Source organism: Typopeltis vanoorti, chromosome 7 (assembly GCF_054136105.1).
Source record: "Typopeltis vanoorti isolate ZY-2024b chromosome 7, IOZ_Tvanoo_1.0, whole genome shotgun sequence".
NCBI classification, from domain to species: domain Eukaryota; kingdom Metazoa; phylum Arthropoda; class Arachnida; order Uropygi; family Thelyphonidae; genus Typopeltis; species Typopeltis vanoorti.
The window spans coordinates 156,179,878-156,196,851 of record NC_143555.1 but is presented as its reverse complement, the minus strand read 5'-3'; the positions used below and the strand labels follow the sequence as shown (position 1 = coordinate 156,196,851).

The window sequence follows — 16,974 nt, the reverse complement described above, 5'->3', positions numbered from 1 at the left end:
CAAAGAAGTTCGATCTACAGGAATCCACAGTAAGAACAATCATAAAAGAAAGGTTTACAGATTTTGGAGGACATAGATTCTGACAAGGAATGAATTGCCACAAGGCAAGGAATAAAAAAATCATTAGCTTGCTATGAAGAAATTTTGCATGACAAGAAAAAGACATTATGCCGTCACACGAATCTATTAGATTTTTTTTTTATTATTATTATTATTATTATTATTATTCAGGCCTCCAAGGAGTCAAAAGACTCATCGAGGGAGGTCCTTTCTAAGACATAAAGTCTGTCAAGACTCATCGAGGGGAAGTCCCCCCCTGAGAAACACAAAGTTTATCATACCACTCCTTAAACCCACTGACCGTTCTCACTCCCACCACTCCATCAGGCAATGCATTCCACGGCTCAACCACCCTCCACACAAAGAAACCACTCCTTACCCTCTTGCTCACAGTTTCCTTTCGTAACTTCCAGGGATGGCCTCTTGTCATCACTCCTTCCCGCTGATCAACCAAGCGAAAGAACTCCCCAGTGTCAACCCTGTAACCACCTCTCAACAGTTTAAAAGTCTCAATCATATCACCTCTCCTTCTTCTATCCACCAAACTCTGCAGTCCACATTCTCTCAGCCGATCCTCATAACTATCCTTGTACAGTCCTGAAACCATCTTTGTCATCCGTCTTTGTATCCTTTCCACGGTTAATTTATCCCCTTCAAATCCTGGGGACCAAATCTGAGAACAATAGTCCAAGTGTGGTCTGATCAGAGACTTATACAACGGAATGATAACCCTCTTATCTCTGCAGGTCAGTGTCCTTCTCATAATAGCAGCAATCCTCTGTGTTACCTTCACCACCTTTGCAATATGTCCCCTAAACTTCAGGTTTCTATCAATCATCAACCCCAGATCTCTTGTCTCCCCTACTTCCTCCAGTATAACTCCTCCCATAGAGTATGCAGCATCCCATCGATGTTTCCCAAACCTCAAGACCTTACATTTTGCTGCATTAAACTGACATCCCCATTCATTTGCCCATCTATCTAGCTTATTTAAATCCTCTTGCAGGGCTACCACATCTGCACTATTACTAATAATCCTTCCAAGCTTCGCATCATCCGCAAACAACTGAATATCCCCCTGCAATCCACTGGCTATGTCATTGATATAAAGGTTAAACAATATAGGTCCTAGTACTGAGCCCTGTGGGACCCCACTTGTAACCCTCTGCCTCCTGGAAACTGCTCCACCATACACAACTCTCTGATACCTATCAGACAGCCAATCCTGAATCCAGTTGACCAATCTGACATCCAGACCCATGTGCTGCAACTTAAATATCAGCTTATCATGTGGCACCCTGTCAAATGCCTTCGCCAAGTCTAAGAAAATTGCAGTATATGCCTTTCCCTCATCTAATGCTCTTGTAACTTTATTATAAAAGGCTAGCATATTGCTAAAACAAGAGCGTCCTTTCACAAATCCATGTTGATTCTCACAGATAACATTACCCTCATCTGCCCAATGCTGTACACGGTCCCTCACTACTTTCTCCAAGATCTTAACAACTACTGATGACACACAGACTGGCCTATAATTAGACACTTCCAGTCTGTTACCACCCTTATGCAATGGCACTATCTTACCTTCCTTCCATTCCCTGGGCACCTTTGCCAAAGCCAGACTTTCATTGAAAAGCCACGTTAAAGGTATTGTCAATTCCCTAGCACATTCTCTCAAAACTCGTGGCGAAATACCATCCAGTCCCACAGCTTTACTGACATCCAGAGTACTCAGTATCTGAAACACACTCTCCTCCTGTACCTCCAGACCTCGTACCAGTCCTATCCCTCTAGCATTAAAACTGACTCCTCTAGGATGAAATACTCCAATAAAGTGTTCATTGAACAATTCCACTATGTCCTCTGCATCAGTCACTCTATTCCCATTTTTATCCCACAATATCATTCTTCCACAGTCATTTCTCCTCCTACTGGCCACATAGCTAAAAAATTCCCTAGGATTTTCTTTGGATCTTAGGGCCAATCTCCTCTCATATTCCAGTTTCGCTTTCCTTACCACACGAGTCACTCTTCTGGCCTGTGTCTTATATTCCTCATGCATCTCTTCACCTGTCTCCTTATATCTCTTCCATAGCCTCTTTTTCGCATGCAATTCCTGTTTAATATTGTTTGTCATCCACTTTACTCCAAATTGCGCCCTCTTCTTCACTCGTGGTATACAACTTACCATTGCTGATAACAAATATTCTTTCACAATTTCCCACGCACTGGTGATATCCCGGCCTTCCAATTCCTCCCTCCATGAAACTTCCCGAAGTTGACGTCTAAGACTATTATAATCACCTGCCTTATAATTCCACATAAGTTCCCGTCTCTTTGATACTCCTGCATGTCTATTCATTTTCCAAGTCAAAACCATATGGTCACTCTCTCCAACTGGTGGGAGAGACGTCAACTCAGTTATTATCAACTCTTCTGATGCTATAACCAAATCCAAAATTTTTGAACCTCTTGTTCCCTCTGTTACATGTTGCCTAAGACATTTGTCCCTCAAGAATTCTAGAAATTCCATTCCCCTATTGTTACATGCATCTTCCTCTCTCCAATTTATACTACTGAAGTTAAAATCTCCCATAACAATCATTCTTCTTGCACTTGCCAAACTTAGCTGTCTAAACATCTCCTGGTCCCCATCCTCTGTGCTCCTGGGTCTGTAGCAACACCCCACTAAATATCCTGTCTTGCCTACCTCTACCTCACACCATACGCTCTCAAAATCATTTGTCTCACTACCTTCCAAATTCTCCACTCTTAGAGGACATAGGTCATCACTTATCATAAGCAGCACCCCACCACCACGCTTTCCCCTCCTATCCTGGCGAAAAATGCTATACCCAGTGACTTCTATTCCTGTTTTTATATCCCCTTCTGTCAACCACGTCTCAGTGATCGCAATAATTTTTGGCCAGGCTGATGCTATCTGCGCCACCAATTCCTCTCCCTTATTCCGGATACTCCTGGCATTAGTATACAGCATATAAATGCCATTGTTTCTATACCCAGCATTATCCCTTCTAGACTCCACTGGGCTCAGTCTTACCTGACATTGTCTCCCTTCTCCCAAGTATCCATTCCCACAAGAGGCCACCCCTGCTATCATCCTCCCTGGGACACACTGACTCGTTCAGAACAGCAATCTCTCCAGATGCCTACGTCCTTCCTCATTCAAATGCAAACGGTCTCTCGCAAACAACTCCTCTCTTTCCTCAAACGCACTCCAAGCATCCACATATACCAGTCCTCTCTTGTCACACATTCTCGCTATTATGCCATTCATTTTATGAAACCATTGACATCGAAATAACTTTCTTTTTTTTTATGTACAAAACTCTACAATTATGATTATATTTCTTAAAAAATATAGGTGTTTTTGTAAACCTTTGGTCCCAATTAACTAATATTTTGTATGTTTGTATGTATGCAAAATTATACCCGAGTTACGCGAATTTGACTTACGTGCTTTTTGTTGGTCCCACCTACCGCATAACTTCGGGGTATGACTGTATATATAAAGCTCTATATTTATTTGAGGATATAAATGGAATGACATGAAAGAAATAATGAACAAGTCATAAGAAACTACATGGCAATTCCATTATTAGAGGTATAGTTTAATGAAAGGATGCATAAGGTTTGTTTTCCAAGAAGGAATATGACATGTAGACCATGCAGTCTTTACTTGATGGAAAATGAATAGACACACAGAAGTATCAAGGAAAAAGGAATTAGTGCATACTTATAAGGCAGGTGATTATAATAATCTTAGAAATCAGTTTTTTTGAGGGGTGGGGGTGGGTAGGCAGTCCCATGGAAGCAAGAATTGGAAAGGGAGAGATATCACCAGTGTGTGGGAATTGGTGAAGAAATATTTAATTAGCAGCAATCACAAGTTGTATACTTCAGGTGAAAAATATTACAAATTAATATTAATACAATGAGTATTCATTTTATTCCAGTTTTGATGTAAGAATGACTGATGAAATTAAACAGAAACTTGATAAAAAAGAGATCATGAGAAATAGAAAAGGGAGGAACAGAGAGCAGTTGCATGACTCATGTCAGGAAAGTGACTACAATAGCATGGAATACAAGAAGAGATTCTCAAATGCATGGAAAGACTTATGTGTTCATAGTCCGTGTTAATTTATTTTCATGGTATTGACGACAACACAGAATGATAAGAAAATAATTACTATTTATTAACTTATTTGCTGATATTTCGCTGGTATTATATCCAGCATCTTTTTCTTTTCTTTCATTCTTAATGTATCCAGCATCTTCAGAGCAGAAAAACGGTTTGTTACAGTATGCAAAACAACAACAATCGAGTATAACAATGGGATTAGTTTAAACAATTGTAATGGACAACACAAAAGGCCAAGGTCCTAATTATGCACCATCTATGTTGAAAAAAAATGGCATTAATTAGATCTTAAAATGACTGTCTCCCAGATTTTTGGTAAATTTATACAGCCATACTTGTTGAAGTTTGGAATATGTTTTAGAGCTTCTGTTGATTCCAAAAACCATCTGTCTAACTTATAATGACTTCTGTGTAGCACTTTTGTTTTCTTCCCATTGATCCTGTTTGAATTGGGTATCTAAGGCATGGCTGCTAGACCCAACTTGACATAATGACAGTTTGTCACAGTAGGCGACAATTTGTTTCCTACTGTGATAAACTGTTTTTGTGCTCTGTAGATGCTGCATAAAATATCAGCAAATAAGTTAATAAATAGTAATAATTTTCTTATCATTCTGTTTTGTCATCAATACTGTGAAATTAAATTAACAACAAGAGGTTAGCACTGTGATCCAAGGAAAATACTAAGGACTTTTGTTATATGGCCAGTTATGAGGAGAAATGATTGTGGAAGAATGGTATAGAGTTGTTAAATGATCGCTTTATTGGGATATTTCATCCTGGAAAGTATTTATTGCTAAACAAATGGAGAGTTCAAGGCTTAGAAGTGCATGAGAGAATTTGTTTGAGTACTCTGGATGTCAAAAACGTGATGGGATGAGATTTCACCATGTGTTTTAAGGGAATGTGATGAGGAACTGACAGCTGCACTGATTTGACATTTCAATGAAAGTCTGATTACAGGAAAGGTGCAATGAGTGGAAGGAAGGTAAGATTGTGCCATTGTAGAAGAGTGGTGGTAGAAAATGGAAGTGTTAAACTATTGACTACTTTGACAACTATAATAGTAATGAGTTGAAATGACAGACCCATATCATGAATTTATTCTGAGCTGTGCAATAAAAAAGGAGATACAGTTTGGTAATATATCATCTAATATGAGAAATGAATGGAACTGCAATAAGAGTGATCAATTATATTTACATGGTCATCTTATCAAACATATCTCAGTAGAACCAATATAATCAAAAATCTCTTCCATTCTACTACTTTCCAGTGCACTATGGTGCACTTCATCAGTAATATAGTTATAAAAAAATTCATTATTATTAATATTATTATAAGAGTCCAAAGACTCATTGCAAGAGAGAGCACACTGCTCCACACAAAAGCAGACCAAACCTTGATACCTAAATGTTAATGTTAAAACTAATGTTAATCAGATCATTAAAATAGATAGTTGATATCATGCTAAAATATCATGTGTATGTTTCATTATTGATTTGTGTTGTATAATGTCCATCATGACCCACTTCTACGAATTTCAGGTCTTCTAATTAGGTACTTCTACATGTACTTCCATGGACACTTCCCCTGAACTGACAATCATCATGCTTCCACTTCTGTTGGGCTTAAGCACATAAAAGAAGGAGCTGCCCAACATATTATCTTTTCAGTGCAACTGCAAACATCTGAAACCTGCTTCTCCTCTTCCACTTTTATTACATTCATCTGCATACTATGGAACAGCCTTTCTCACAAAGTACACATACTGGCTACTGAATTAGAAACCTTTATGCAGATGTACATGGCTTACACAGCATATATGCAAAATACTTGGTCACATGCATCACCACATGTTTTAGGCAACTATTTAAGAATGTTGCTGGTCAGTCAATAGTGTTGATCACAGTAGGAAAAGCAAAGGATCTTTCAGAGTTCGATAAAGGGACTTATTGTGGGTGCCCCTCTGGCTGGAGCCACAATTTTGAAAACAGAAGAGCTTACTAGTTTTTCAAAAGGTGAGATATCCCGAGTGTTTAATCAGTGGAAAAATAACCCACTTTGCTTGTCTAAGAGGCATAACCGCGGTCCTAAGACAATCTCTCAGGAACGAAATTGGCATTGTCTGAGAAAGTTTGTATGGCAAACAGAAATTCCTTTGTGAAGCAATTGACTGAATAATTTAATGAAGGCTGTTCTCTACATGTATCTCACCAAACTATATACAGAGAATTACTGTAATTGAAAATAAAGGAGATCCAACATGGTATTAAATAAGTTTCTTATTCAGTGACAGGTATGTGTATTTCCCAGCAACTTCAATCTCCAACTCTTCAAGATAAATGTAAACTTATTTTACAACATTATTATCATCATAATGCTAATTACAGATATAGACATATTAGTCTGTTTCGGTCTCATTATTATCCATCTAATTTTCTTTTTTGAGGTCTACCCAGCCTTCTCTTTCCATTTGGTTTATATTTTATTATTTGTTTATGATATCGGGTATTGGCCATTTGGTGTACATTTTTAGTCAATTTTTGTATATAATTGTTTAGTTTTTCTTCTGTTGATTTTGTTTTTAGTTCTTTTAAAATGTCTTCCTTTCTTTTTTGATCTAATAATGTGTATTTTGCAGTTCTCATAAATCTCATTTCACTTGTTTTTATTCTATGTTTATCTTGTTTGTTTATTGCCCAAATTTCACTGCCATCACTGTATATAATAATGTGGGCACTGTTAAAGTATTGTATATTTTCAAGCGTGTTTCTTTTTGTACTATATTTGGATTGAGTGTTCTATTTATCAGGCCTATAATCTGTAAAAATTTTGAAGATTTTAATTTTATGTCCTTTTCTCCTTCATATGACATTTCACATCAAAAATTGGAAGTATTTATCTGTCCTATTATTTTCTTTTAATAATTATTTTACTTCTAACTGGAGTTTGTCCACAAAATGCCATTGTTTTAGTTTTATATATGGATATTTTCATTCCAAACTGTTCTACTATAACGTTTAAATTATATGTTGCACTTTTAAATTGTCTTCCTTATCTAATATTATTACCCAATTCATCTGCAAATAATAGCATATTTATTTTTGGAAATTATGGAGACAACTACCGTGTTTGAATAAAAACTTTAGTTTAATATTACAAAATTTTACAATTAGATGTTTCGACCTTCATGTCAAGGTCATCTTCTGGAGCGTACGAATATACACAAGAAACAAGCTATACTACAATCATACTGGTTCATTAAAGACACTGACTAACCGCTACCACAATTGTTGGCCTGACCTCTGGTGAAAAAAATAAATAAATAATAATAATAATAATAAAATAAAAAATTATACATCAACGCTAGAGTCCTATTATTTGTGTTGTCTACTATATACATATATTAACATCATTCCATCCAGTTGAAGTGGAATGGTTTCTAATACTAGCGGATTGGCTAGAGTCCTGACTTATGTTGAATCTTTCATATTAGGTTGGCTGAATGTGTGCCATCCAGATCCTTTGAATTTTCATACCATCTTTATTGTTGATATTTGGGTGGTTTATCAGGATTTCGCAGGATTCTTTAAATTTTCTTTCGTACCATGTTTTTGTGCGGTGTAAGGAGCAGGCGCTTTTCCAGTTGATTTGGTGTAAGGTGTTAAGTGCATGGTCTGAGAGGCCTGCTTCACCATAATGGTTATATTTAATGTATCTAATGTGTTCTTTCTTGCGTATAGGGATTGTCTGTCCTGTTTCACCAATGTACGGTAAGTTACAGGTGCAGCGGATGCAATAGACTCCAGGATGTGCTAATGGGAGGAGAGGATCCTTAGAGGAGCTGAATATGGTTTTAAGTTTAGTGGGTGGTTTAAATGTGGCATTGAGGTTATAATATTGTAGGATTCTGTTGATTTTTTCTGATAACCCTTTAATGTATGGGATGGCTATGGTTTTACTGTAATCTCGATTCGTTTTTGTTGTGGTTTTATAGAGTATTTTATTGACAGTATTTTTGTTATAGCCATTGTTTATGAATGTGTCACTAATGATTTTTAGTTCTTGTTTCAGGGCTTGCTGGTTAGAGCAAATAGTTGTGGCTCTCTTTTTAAGGGTGTTTATGACTCCATATTTTTGTGCTGGGTGGTGGTATGAATTCGCATGTATGTATTGGCCCGTGTGTGTCGATTTTCGGTAGACCGTGAAGGATAGACTGCCTGAAGGAAGACGTGTAACTAGTGTGTCTAGGAATGGGAGCGAATTTTGGTTTTCGATTTCGATGGTAAATTGTATGCGTTCGTGTTGTTTGTTTAGGTGGCTGAGGAATGTGTTTAGCGTTTGTCGCCCGTGCGGCCAGATCGCGAACACGTCGTCAATGTATCTGAGCCAGATTGTCGGTCGAAGCGTGGCGGAATCAAGAGCCCTTTGCTCAAAGGTTTCCATGTAGAAGTTCGCGATTGGGGGGGATAATGGTGAGCCCATGGCTGTACTTTCCTTTTGTAAGTAGAATTTGTTTTGCCACACGAAGTAACCGGACTTTAGTACGTGGGCAAAGAGGGCCGTAATGTCGGGCGGAAATTTGTTCTGTAGTAGGAGAATTGTGTCATTGATGGGGACATTAGTGAAAAGGGCAGAAACGTCAAAACTGACTAATAAGTCGTCTTTGTCGAGTGTTATGTTTTTGATTTTGTTTATAAAGTGTTGTGTGTTTTTTATGTAGGAGGGGGAATGACCTACCAACTCCTTGAGTGTTGCCGCTAATTTCTTGGCTAGGTGGTAATTGGGACTGTCTATTCCTTCCACTATTGGTCGAAGGGGCACATTTTGTTTGTGTATTTTCGGAACCCCATATTTTCTAGGGGGGGGCGTAGTGGGGTTAGAGTTTTTTAACTGTGTCTGGTGGCCAAGAAGTGACAGACTTTAGTAGTTTTTCTGTTTTGTCCTTTTTCCTATTTGTCCTATATAAACAAAATCAACCTAATATGAAAGATTCAACATAAGTCAGGACTCTAGCAAATCTGCTAGTATTAGAAACCATTCCACTCCAACTGGATGGAATGATGTTAATATATGTATATAGTAGACAACACAAATAATAGGACTCTATCGTTGATGTATAATTTTTTATTTTATTATTATTATTATTTTTTATTTTTATTTTATTTATTGTTTTTTTCACCAGAGGTCAGGCCAACAATTGTGGTAGCGGTTAGTCAGTGTCTTTAACGAACCAGTATGATTGTAGTATAGCTTGTTTCTTGTGTATATTTGTATGCTCCAGAAGATGACCTTGACATAAAGGTCGAAACGTCGAATTGTAAAATTTTAGTAATATTAAACTAAAGTTTTATTCAAACACGGTAGTTGTCTCCATAATTTCCAAAAATGCATTCGGATCACCGTGCAAGCCTAAAAGAAAGGAATAGCATATTTAGTTTGTTATTCCAGGAAATTTCTATACCTGGATTGTTTAAGGTGTTCCACTGTATTAGTATTTCATTAATATAAATATTGAAAAGTGTTGGAGATAGATGACATCCCTCTCTTACTCTTTGGTTTATAGATTATTTTTTCAGACATTTTTTTATTTATTTTTATTTCATTATCTTTGTATATATTCAATATTGCATGTAGTAGAATATTAGTATATTTATTCTTTGTAATATATCAAACAGTATATATCTTTTTACTTTGTCAAATGCTTTTTCATAATCTATAAACAGAAGATGAGTTTTGAAATTAAATTCTCTTCCTTTCTCTATAAGTAGTTTTGAACAGAAAGCTGTATCCATTGCAGAGCATCCTTTTCTAAATCCATTTTGACATTCTAATATATGTGTCCACTGTATATTTTCAATTTTTCATTAAGCATTCTACTATATATTTTGTAGTGTATTCAATAAACGAATACCTTTGTAATTAGCAGGTTTTGTTTTATCCCCTTTTTTAAATATATAGGTATTATGGAAGGATGACATTAATTGGAGGAAATGGTATAAAGACAGCTGTTGCAGAATGTGTGGTGGAGATACTTAATGAGCAGTTCATAAAGATCTTTCAATCTTGTGAATGTGACTTCATGGAGATATTGAGAGCAGCTGATGATGGGGAGGAGAGACTGACTGTAAGTGAGCAAGAGGTGTTTGGGGAGTTGAGCAAACTAGATGTAAATAAGGCTGTGGGACTTGATAATATATCACCGCATATTCTGAAGGAATGTGCCACAGAGTTGACACCTGCCTTGACATATTTTTTTAATACGAGTCTTGCACTTGGTCTTCCTAAAGAGTGGAAGTTCGATCACCTCCTTTATGAAGTGGCAAGATTGTGCCACTTCATAAAGGAGGTGATCGAACTCAAGCATCAAACTATAGGCCTATCTCTGTGTCAGGTGTTGTGGTTAAGTTGTTGGAGAAGCTTGTGAGAACTAGGATCCAGAGTTGGGTTGATAACAATGGTATAATCGTTGATGGACAGCATGGATTTGCTAAAGGGAGGTCATGTTTTAGTAATCTACTTACTTATTACAATAAAGTGACTGCTTCCTTGGACAGAGGAGAAGGATTAATATACTTGGATTTTGCAAAGGCTTTTGATAGAGTACCTCATGATAAGTTGACAGTCAAACTAGAGCAGATGGGGTTGGATATTAGATTAGTGCATTGGATTGGAGACTGGCTATCCGATATCAACAAGTTGTGTATGGGGGTGCGATATCCAGGAAAAGGAAAGTCACTAGTGGAGTGCCTCAGGGGTCTGTTTTAAGGCTATTACTATTTAACTTGTATATTAATGATATTGGCAAAGATTTGGATGGAGATATTCAGTTGTTTGCAGATGATGCAAAGTTGGGACGAACTATAAAGAGTAGTGAAGATGTTTTGGCCATGCAAGAAGACTTGAATAAATTGAGTGATTGGGCAAGCAAATGGGGATGTGAGTTCAGTGTTGAAAAATGTAAGGTTTTAAAATTTGGAAAACAAAGATGGGATGCAGAATTTATACTTGGTGAGAATATATTGTTGGAAGTAGAGGAAATAAGAGATCTGGAGGTGATAGTGGATAAGGATCTGAAATTTAGGGGACACATAGCCAAAATTGTGAAGACAACGCAAAGGCTTCTGGAAATGAGTCAGTGTCCTCTTCATCATGTAGAAGTAGGGAGGTTCTTGTTCCATTGCATAAGGCTTTGATTAGGCCACACATGGACTATTGTGCCCAGATTTGGTCACCGGGTTTTCAGATGGATGAAGAGATGTTGGAAAGGGTCCAAAGGCGACTGACTAAGGTAGTTTCCGACCTCTGTTGAGTATGAGGAAAGATTGAGAAGATGTAATTTGCAGAGTCTGATGGAGAGAAGGAAGAGGGAAGATATGATAGAGACCTACAAGTTGATAAGGGGTTGTTATAAGATCAAAGTTGGAGAAGTTCTACAGAGAATAGTGGGAAATCAATGGAGAACCAGAGGTCATCCCTGGAAACTGTATAAAGAGGGTGTGAGTAGGGGGGTGAGAGGCAGGTTTTTTTCATGCAGAGTTGTGAACGATTGGAATGCCTTGCCTGAGAGTGTGGTGTCTGCAAAGAGTTTGAGTGTGTTTAAGACACGGTATGATGAGATGCGTGTGTGATAAAAGGACCTCCCAGATGAGTCTTTGACTCCATGAGGTCTTGGGAAATAATAATAATAATAATAATAATAATAATAATTACTATTCATATTTATGAATTTCGGGACACAAAACACACATGTTGAATAGATTATTTTATTGATTATTAATAAAATAATAACTTGACGTTTCGCCCCTGTATTAATAATCAGTAAAATAATCTTTTCAACACCTTTAGCCACCTCCCAGGTCTTGACCTGGGAGGTGGCTAAAGGTGTGAAATTTGTGATTAAGACAGGGTATATGTGGAATTACCGTGCTGGCAAGTATGACAAGCTTAGGAGATTGCTTGGATCAGTGCCATGGCATGTACAACTGCAAGGGCTGGACGTCGATAGAGCATGGGAAGTGATCAAAGAGCATTTACAGGAGGTTATGGCTGATTGTATACCTAAGGTCCGAATAGTGAAACAAGGAGGGGTTAAATGGATGAATAACACCATTAAGCTTGAGCTGCAAAAAAAGAAACAACTATGGAGGGAATTTAAAGAAAGGGGTGACCTGCAGGCACACGAACGGTATAAAGTACAGGCTAGAAGGGTAACGAGTATGGTAAAAACAGCAAAAGCCGATTATGAAAGGAAACTAGCTATGCAAGCAAAAGAGAATCCCAAACAGTTCTTTCAATATGCTGCAAGCAAGAAAAAAACTGTACATGGCAAAATGATTTTAAGGAATGACGATGGTAAAGAGTTCACTGAACCAGTCGATATAGTGGAGTTACTGAGCGCGCACTTTGCAAAAGTATATCATCCAGGTGGTGACGTTGAAAAAATGAAGGAACCATTAGTTTATATGGGAATTGTGATGAATGAAGTGGAGGTGAATAGTCTATTACAGAACCTTAATGTGAATACATCTGTGGGATTGGATGGTATACCAGTACGGGTCTTGCATGAAGCGGCTAATGAATTATCAGTGCCCTTGACCATGTTGTTTAATCTGAGTCTCAGGTCTGGCTTAGTCCCGAAGGCGTGGAAAGAGGGGAAAATAGTTCCACTGCATAAAGGAGGATCCAAGACTATGGTTGCAAATTACCGACCGATCAGCATATCAGGAGTCGTTGTCAAGGTCTTGGAGAAAGTAGTCAAGGGAAAAATACAGGAATGGATTGATGAAAATGAGATACTGTACAGAGGACAGCATGGCTTTGTGAAGGGTAGATCATGCCTCAGTAACTTGCTCAAGTTTTATAACAAGGTGACGGCTGAACTGGATAAGGGAAATGGGTTTACAGTGATACTGCTGGACCGGGCAAAGGTGTTTGACAGGATACCACATGGAATTCTAATCCGTAAACTACAACATATGGGAATGGATATAGGGTTGGTGAGATGGATAGCTGGGTGGTTGATGGAGAGATATCAATGAGTAGTTTATTCAGGAGTAGACTCCAAAAAACGGCCTGTGACTAGTGGTGTGCCACAGTGTTCTGTTCTTGGACCACTGCTGTTTAATCTGTTCATTAACGATATAGGGAATGGTCTAAGTGGGACAGTTCATTTGTTCGCTGATGATGCAAAGTTGGGTAGGGCGATAGTGAATGCAGAAGATGTCAAAGTCTTGCAAGATGACTTAGATAGATTGGAGTTCTGGACTAAGGAGAATGGATGTCAATTTAATGTGACAAAATGTAAGGTTATGCATTTTGGAGTGAAAAGATTAGCAGCAGTATACCACATTGGTGGAACTGTACTCCAAGAGATTGATGAGGCCAGGGACTTGGGAGTGTTGGTGGATAGGGAGATGAAGTTTAGGGGGTACATTGCGAAAGTAGCTAAATCAGCTCATTAACTCACTTGGTTGTTGAAAAATACCTTGACGAGCAGAGAAAAACAAGTTATTGTACCTCTGTACCGAGCCCTGATAAGACCACATCTCGACTACTGTGCCCAGATTTGGTCACCTCGGTTCCTTCTTGATGGGGAGGAGGTGGAGAGGATCCAGAGGCGAGTGACTAAGATGATAGCAGGTCTATGGAATGCACCATATGAGAACAGGTTGAAGATTTGTGGGTTGCAGAAACTAGTTGATAGGCAAAAAAGGGGAGATATGATTGAGACATTCAAATTGCTAAAAGGATTCTATAGGATTAATTCAGATGATATTTTTGAGATCAGGACTGGTGGTGGGAGAACTAGGGGACACCCATGGAAGCTGGGCAAGAGCGTGGTTAGCAGGGGTGTTAGAGCTGGGTTCTTTACTTTTAGAGTGGTAAATGAGTGGAATAAGCTGCCAGAGTCTGTTGTGGGTGCTATGACAGTGAGCTAGTTCAAGGCAAGGTATGATAGATGCTGTGAGAATGTTGAACAGCTGTGTGAACATGATGTTTAGGACCTCCCTCGATGAGTCTAAGGACTCCTGGAGTAGCCCGTGGTAATAATAATAATAATAATAATAATAATAATAATAATAATAATAATAATAATAATAAAAACACATGTGTTTTGTGTCCATAAATTCATAAATATGAATGCTGATCGCTGTGTAACCTTAAAAGAAATAGGTATTACTATACTTGTATTCCATTCTATTGGTATTTGTCCATTTGTATATATTTTATTTAAAAATTTTAATAATTAATCTCTGATGAAATTTTTTTCCAGCAAATTTATATAGTTCAGCATTTATCCCATCTTCTCCTGCTGATTTGCCATTTTTTATTTTACTTAGGTTGTCCTTGAATTTTTCATTGTTATTATATCATTTCAAGCATTTTGTAAGTTATTATTATTATTATTTGACACCTCCAAGGAGTCCAAGGACTCATTGAAGTAGGGCACCTGCTCTACAACTCTGTCTCCACTGCTCAATCAACCACCGGTATTTCCATAGACACTCATAAACATCCATGCCCATGGCAGGATTCGAACCTGCAGCCTTTTGGCTGGAGAGCAGATACGCTAACCACTCGGCTAACCAGTTGGTGCCATTTTGTTATGTTATTATTATCATCCAAAGATCTGTGAAGTAATCCAAGAATTCTTTTGCATCTATTTCGAAATTTATATTTATGCAGTTTCTTTTATATCTGCATCCATGTGTTTTAGTATTTTATATGCATTGGGTCTTATTTTGTATAGGTCATTTTCTAGATATGATACAAATTTTTCCCAGCTTTCTCTGTGTCTCTTTCTGGTTTCTCTTTTGGCTATTGCTCATCTCTTTTTTATATTCAATTTCATCTTGTTTTTTTTGCTACTTAACCATCTTTTAAAGGCCAGCTTTTATTTTCAATTATTGTTTTATTTCATTTTTCCATATATGTAATTGTTTATTTTTATGATATTTTTTGTGTGTTCCCAGATTTTTTCTAAATAGTTATTAATCCTCTGTTGGTATAAATTTCTTATACTTGATCGTTTAGTAGTCTTACTTTGTAATTAGATTTTGTTTCTCTAGTTTGTTTACTTTTTTGTATTTTTTGTAACCAGTTTGGTGGGAACCTTAGTTTTGCCTGCACTAAATAGTGATCTGTGTTGATTTCTAGCCCTATTCTGACTTTAACATCTAGGAAGAGATTTGCTGCTTTTTTATTTGCTATAAAGTAGTCTATTATTGATTTTTGTCCTCTTGCACACCATGTATATTTATGTATATTTTATGTTTGTAGAATGTATTCATTATTTTTAAATTATTATATATTATATAATCATTGAGTCGCTTTCCTTTTTGTTTACTGTTGGTTCTCCAAATTTTTCTATATTATTATTCATTTTTTTCATTGCTATTCTGACATTATGTGGTCTGTTTTATTTAATTTTTCATATATTCCTTGTAACTGTTTGTAAAAGTAATCTTTTTCTTCTGCTTTTCCTTCTTCAGGGCCATACACTTCAACAACTGTTAAATTTTCTTTATTTAATTTTAATCGCACTTCTAATATTCGTTCATTCCATTATGCATAATGAGTTATTTTTGGACAGTAGGTATGCACAATAGGTGGGATACCATCAGGACCAGATGCCTTGTTTGTGTTCAGGTTATTAAGAATTGTTGGATTTCTTTTTGTTGGAAGACTATGGACAACATGAAGGGAGCCATTCTTGGTGGAGTGTAGAAAATTTTGCACAGGTCATCAGTGCAGGAATTGGAAGAGAAGAGTGATGTCAGTAAGTTGGCCTTGTCTTTAGGTGAGGTAACTACAGTACCATCCAGATGGGAGGGTGGTGGAAACCTGGGTTGGCAGAAGTTGTGCCCAGTGACCTTGGCAAGGGTCCAAAAGGAATGACTGCCATTTGGGCAGGAGGCGAGTTTGCAGCATTTAGTCCTTTTAAAGTGTCTGACTTGGACTTGGTGATGATTCTTTTACAACTGTTGTGAGCTGAAGTGTAGGCAGAGTGAGCAGCTGGAGTTTTGATCTTGAGCCATTTGTGGTAAGCAGAGGTTTCTTCTTTCAGAGCATTGGCACATAAATTTTGATAACCAAGATTTGCATAGTGGCTGAAAATTTGGAGTGGAATAAGGGATGAAAGCCTTCATTCCTGTGAGGATAATTTCTATTATTTGGTCTGAGCAGATGTTTGGATCAGAAGAACTGAAGCAGTAGTTGGACTATGGGAGAGGAGGAATAGAAGTCATGGAGGTGCTCCCAGTTGGCACCCTTGTGGTTCCAAAGGACACAATACTGTGAACTGGGAGTGAAGGTTGTTCTGTGGCAAAAGAGACATATGAGGTTGTGGTCTGAGTTACCAAGAGGAGAACCAGCAACCACAGTATACCTGGAAGGGGAGCTTTTTAGGAAGAGGTCAAGTGTATAAGCAAATTGGAGGGGGTTTGTCAGGCATTCTGGTAGGAAGATTAATGATCTGAGATAGGTCATTGCTGATGGCAAACACCTCAGCATCCCTGCTTGCTTGATCGGTGAAACAGGAGAAGGGGAGCCAATATGAGTTGTGGACATTGAAGTCCCCAAGAAGGATGACCTCATTATTGTGGTATTTCAACTACAGAAAGCCAAGCTTTTAGAGAGAGATAATTAAAGCGGTCAGAGTGGTTTACAGAGTTTGGAGAGTGATAGAGAGAGGGCATATGAAAAGGGCAGGTTGGTTTGGTAGAGAAATTTTGAGCCAAAGA

At 37.7% G+C, this 16,974-nt stretch overlaps 1 protein-coding gene across 2 annotated transcripts in view; it reads left to right on the top strand.

Moving 5' to 3' along the window:
• LOC150105231 (spondin-1-like) overlaps positions 1-16,974 on the top strand; it is a 716,059-nt gene that overhangs the window by 361,698 nt on the left and 337,387 nt on the right. The gene's annotated exons all lie outside the window — the stretch shown is intronic.